Source organism: Pteronotus mesoamericanus, unplaced genomic scaffold (genome assembly GCF_021234165.1).
Source record: "Pteronotus mesoamericanus isolate MK-2021 breed Mesoamerican mustached bat unplaced genomic scaffold, CSHL_Meso_final contig_33, whole genome shotgun sequence".
NCBI lineage: Eukaryota > Metazoa > Chordata > Mammalia > Chiroptera > Mormoopidae > Pteronotus > Pteronotus mesoamericanus.
Window position 1 is genome coordinate 8682341 of NW_026555135.1, and position 6246 is coordinate 8688586.

General features: G+C 32.8%; 1 pseudogene; it reads right to left on the reverse strand.

The window, feature by feature from the left end:
- Positions 1–5179: 5179 nt before the first annotated feature.
- LOC129072693 (nascent polypeptide-associated complex subunit alpha-like) lies at positions 5180–5811 on the reverse strand (annotated as a pseudogene).
- Positions 5812–6246: the final 435 nt, after the last annotated feature.

The window sequence follows — 6246 nt, forward strand, 5'->3', positions numbered from 1 at the left end:
TTATTATCTATCGGTATGTCATGCATCTATTTATCTATTTACTTATTTATCTGCTGTTTTATTTGTAAATAGGGGCCTGTTGCATAGCCTCCATACTCATTTATAGGAAAGATTAAAACTATAAATCATCACAACACATAAGCTGCCTACTTGGACCTAAACAGCCAGTGCAATACCAAACTGATGGAGATTTATGATGTTCAGACAGTGCCTCTTACCCAGCTACAAGAAGACAAAGGGAAAGAAAAGCTATTCTATTAACTTGGTGTATGTAGGCAATGCTTACATAAACAGATGGGATCATCCACCTGAAGGACAAAACCTCTGAGAATAGAAGGAGGGTGTTTAAGAGGAGGTGAGTGTATATTCACCTTGTCCTTTTATATGTTGAAATCCCAGTTTGTAGGAGACCTAATTAAAGACATCTGCTTTTCTGAAACTTTAGCCAGCTAATAATGATTCATAACTTCCAACTCCTAATCTTTAGTAGGCATTGTGCCTTATACCACATTCAGCAATATATGACTGCTGTTGAAGTCACATCCTGTCATAATTGATCCTTTAAATAAAATTTTAAGGACTTTAGAAAGAATTATTATTTTCCCTTTATTCATATAGCACACAATATTTTGTTGTTTCTCCATTTTATAGCCTTATTGAGTTTTGCAGAGATGAGGTAACTGTAAAATCCCTTTTATCCTTGATTTCAGTGTTAGGCTGCATTTCCCTTACAGTTAAGTGTAAGAGTGTGACTGATTTCTGCCAGCGAAGTACAGGAGGAAAGAACTCAGCTTCCCATCTTCACTGCATTACACTGTCTCTAATCCATACTCTATAGTCATTTTCTCTTTCTTTTTCCCCTTCCCAGGCATTGAATAAATTTTGTTTTTGGTATTTATCTCTCTGCCTCCCTGCCTCTGTCCCTGCCTCTATCCCACAATATCTGACTTAGGCCCTCACAGTGTTAACTACTTCTTTTTATAGTGATTATCTAATTAGAAATATGTGTAGTTAGAAAATGACTAGGTTAAATCCCTCTACAGGAATACTGGAGGGCTTAAGCAAGAAGGACTGGCCAAGAGGAGGATCCATCCTTTGGTGCAACTAAACGTGAATCTTACAAAGTCTTACCAAATGAACACAAGGAACCAGAAAGAATATTTTGATGACACTCATGTTCTCTTAACACCCTTATAAATAGCAGTATTTTCCCATCATGTCTTTCTCAGTTTTCTTACACTTTTAGCTTTCTTGAGAAATCTGATCTACTTACATGGCTTTGAAATGTGTATCTTAAGACCAGGCCTTTTTCCTTAGATCCAGAATTACATGTTCAATTGCATACCAGGGATATTCAAATGAATGTCATCTTAACACAACAAACTCACCATTTTCAAAATGAAGCTTACTGTCCTTCCCTGAAAATATAAACTTCCATTTACTTCTCAGTCCTATAAAAAGGCATCATATGCATATTTCAAAATAGAAATTTTAGAGTCACCTTCGATTCCTTTCTCTTACTTCCCATAAATCTAGTTAGTGACCAACAAAAGTAAAGTCTACCTCCTTAACATGTATTTTAACTATGCCTTCTTCTATGACTCTACTGTAGTTGCCCTAATTGAGAACCTTAGTGTCCCTTCCTGGGTTTTTTTTATAACTTCCAAAATGAGGTGCACACTTAGAGGAGAGAGATTAAAGACACTTCAGATATATACACACCCAACCATAAAAGCATCTTTTTATAATGCAAATCCACTCTGTGCTGCCACTTAGAAACCATTAACTCTATAGTTCTCCATTGTCATTGCTCTAAACAAATAAAACCTTAGAAAACACACATTATATGAAGCAGGTAAAATGATACTAAGACAAATGAACTTTCAGTTTTAAAATACTCAATTTGTGTATGTTGTAAGGAGACTTAGCAAAGAGATCACGATTGTCTCCATCAGAAGTTAATTGAAGCCTCTTTAGTTTATGTGAAACAAAGAATTTAACTTAAGTCAGAAAAGAAAAGAGAAAAATGACAAGATGATTTAAGTTTCAATTACATGTTAAGTCATAAAACACACACAAGATACGAGCTATTGCTATTTACCCCATTTGTTACACTCATTATGTTCTGTAATTTTCTAAAACATATCTTTTAAATCTAAGTGTTTATACCAATATATAGTTTTTAACTTTAAATAATAGATGTTGAGTTTGGTAATAACTTGACAACAGGAGAATTATTATTATTTTATAATCAATATCATGAAAGAAAATATAAGACATTAATTATTCTGGAGTAAATTTGTTGTAATTTAATAATTTTGCTTCAACCTAATCAACCAGGTTTTGCCTATCCTACTGGATTGTAAATATTTTGCATTTTACAACATTGTTGACAACATAGAGAACAAATGTATAACAAAATATTTAAATAAACAAAGTATGGGGGGCACAAAAGTAGGTTTACGGTTATAAGAACACAAAAACAGTTTATTCTTATATTATTTTTATTAATTATTGCATTATGCTCCATATAAACAACTGTAAACTGATTTTTGTCCCACCCTGTGTTTCTAAAGTCATGGCTCTTGTAGATAGAATTGAATTTTTTAGAGAAAATTTATTTATGACATCTGGTTACACTAACTAAAAAAAAAGTGGCATGATAACCTACTTATTATTTTAAAAGGTGTATGAAACTGGCTTCCCTACTGAACGAGGTATTTAAAAGCAGTTAGATTTTTATTAAAAATGTGATTACAAAGTCAAAGTTTCTTTCCAGGCAAGAGTTAAAGAATGCCACAGACTCCTAAACAACATGCAATCCCATGTATAAAATGAATTATGAGATAAACCTACATGGAAGAACCTTGGAATAATATGATATAAAATGTGGCATTCTAAAATTTGGTCTTTAGAAAGAAAAATGTTAGTCCATATTAGAGTTTGTCTCACATCATAGTGCCTCCTGGTATAATGTAATGAGAAGTATGCAATCACCTTTGTAGCTTTCTTGCCAAAATATTTATCCTAAATCTATTCACTAGTAAAAATTAGACAAATCCAGAATGTGGGACATGCTAATATGACTAATATGAACTTTTTAAAAGTTAAGTTCTTTTTAACTTAGAGACACCAATAACTGAATGTTATGTGTAAATATTGATTAGATCCTGAATTGGGAGCAAGAAAGCTATAGAACATTTCTCTGGGAAAATTATCAGATTGTGAAGGTCTTACAAATGGAGTTTGCATTAAATAGCATTTTAAAAGTCCTTATTTTCTTAGGTCTTATTACGGTATTTTAGCTTTGTAAGAGAATGTTCTTATTGTTAGAATATGCATAATGAAGTATTTATGAAGCATTTAGTGATGAAATACGAAGTTTAAGTTTTGAATGGTTCAGAGGGAAAAATGAGACGGGGGGTAGAGAGAGAAAGGAAACAGGGAAAGGAGAGAGAAGACATGAAGACATGGCAGGTTGGAATTATGTTAATTGGTACATCTAAGTAAAGATAAAGTATATATTGATGTTCTTATGACATAAAAATTTGTTTACTTAGTTTACTCTCCCTAATAAAAGGTAGGGTAAATGCAAAGGTTGTGAAGTTATTCTTTCTGTAGTCAAAAAAGGAGAGATAAAATAGTTTATAAGTGAATTTACCTTTCAGTGGTAGCATAGGTAATGAAGTAATGCCCTGGCTGGTTTGGCTCAGTGGACTGTGTGCTGGCCTGTGAAACAAAAGGTCACCAGTTCAGTTCCCAGTCAGGGCACATGCCTGGGTTGCAGACCATATCCTCAGTTGGGGGTGTGCTACAGGCAACTGATCAATATATCTCTCACACATCCATGTTTCTTTCTCTCTCTCTCTCTCCCTCCCTTCTCCTCTCTATTAAATAAAACAATGAAGTGATAATTCCTATAAAAACTTTAGTACATGTTAACTTAAATGTTAATGAATATTAAGGTACTTATACAGTATTTTAAATACATACATATTTATATATTTTGTATACTTTTCTATTATGAATTATTTTATTAATATTTACTTGAGATATTTTGAGGTGTTATTATTTAATACATACAGATTTAATACCTTTTGGTTTGCATCATTGAGTGCCTACTTTAGAATTATAAAAAAATCCTATTCATCTTAGCTATTGAGCTTTGCCTTAAATGCTTCTTTGTTTGCAACTAGCATTTTCATTCTTGATTGCTTTCTGTTTTTCCTTGTATGGTGAACTTTTATCCATCCTTTCACTTGAAATATTTTATGTCATTTTCTTTAAGTATTTTAAAATTTGATTTAGTTTTGACATTCTCAGAAAGAATCCTGAGAATATTTCCTTCTGATTAACAGAAAAGTTTAAAGCAATTTCCTTTACTGTTATCACTGTTATGTGCAGCCTTAATTCTGTCACTTTGTTTTATGTTCTCAGTTTTGTATTTTGTATTTCTTTTTTGTTGCCTTTGCTTCTTGTTATTTGCCATGTAGAACCTATATGCTTACTTCTTAACTTCTATAATTATGTGAAAGATAATTATTCTTTTTAATTTTACTAGTGGGTTCCATTTTTCAGAATAGGATTTGACTTATTTTCTAAAATAAAATCAAGACCAATAGTACTTTATTTATTTTCTTGTTCCAAGTCCCATGAATGCGCCTTTGTAAAATTAATTCTTTTTTATGGAATGTGATTTCTTATTACCATTAACATTTTATTTTATTACATTTATATTCAATTTTATGACAATTACAGTGTTGATTTTCATTTTGTGCTTTATGATTAACACTTTCCTAATATAATATTCTTTCATACAGAGATATTGCCATGTTTTATTTATTAATTTTTATATATATTTTATTAGGCTTACATGTGTATTAAAAGTGATTTTCCCTAGGATTGTATATTGGTGACATACTTTTTGAAACTTTACATATTTCAAAATATCTTTTGTTGTTGTATATGAAAGAATTTTAGCTTGACCTAGAATTTTTGAGAAATTTTTTCTTCCAAATTTAACTATAAACTGTTCCATTATCATTTTTCATTTACTACATTTATTTATATTTTCAGCCCACAAGAAACCATAACTTTATTAATAATAGAAAAAGTACAAATTTCAAACCAAACTGCAGTTACACTTTTGAAATACAAAAAAAAGATCATTTTCAGATAGTTACTTTGTTAATTCATTTATAGCATTTACAATATCATTCCTGTTGTTCTTCAGGCCTTAGACTGCCATTGCTGCCAGCACATTTGCTTGTGGCATGACCAATTCTATGTCCTCACTTCCACATCTGTTTCAGGAGCTGCTTCTTCTTCACTCTCCTCTTGTACAGTTGGAATCCATGAGTTTTCTCGAATGTCTGAGACAGCTTCACCATAATTTCTCAGCAGTTACTAGCTGTGCTTGTTGAGATGTATCCTCGATCTTGGCTTCCTCCTAAACTATATAGGTACCTGAGGCTAGGCTCTTGTTTGGTTTTGTGATGATTAAGAGGATATTCTTAGATTTCCAGATATTTACTCTAGTAACCCCTGTAATATGTCAAATGTCCAGTTTGGCCACAGACTTCCATGCCTTCTTTTCACTCTGACTTTGTTTTGCTTTACTGACAGGTTCTTCACTGATGTCAGCTGCTGCCGCCAGCTGGGCTTGCTTTGTGGTTGCCTGTGTGGAATCTTGTTCCTTAAGCTGTGATACTAATTCACCACTCTCAGATCCTGTTTCAGACTCTGTCTCAGCCTGGGCTGTGGCAACTCCTGTTCTGCAGCAGGGGCGGTTTCTGTGGCTTCACTGGGCATTGTGTGTGGGATCGCAGAACCAAGATGGTGGCAGAAAACATATTTATTTATTGGTGGTAAGAATGATATATCCACCTCTCAAAGAATTTTGAAGTACACTATACAGTGTTGTTAAAGGGACTATGCTGTATAGCACATCTGTAGAATTTACTCATTTAGCTTAATAGAAACTTTATACTTATTGAATAACAACTTCCCTTCTCCCCTCACCCACCAGTCCCTGGAAACCATCATTCTACCTCTAATTTTATGATTTGATTCCTTTAAATATCTTATATGGGTGTACTCATGCAATAATTGTCCTGGGACTGGCATATTTCGTTTAGCATTAGGTCTTTCAAGTTTATCCATATTGTTACAAAAGGCATTTTTAAGGTTGGATTTTATATATATACTTGGATCATTTCTGTATCTTGCCTACTGTGGATAATGCTG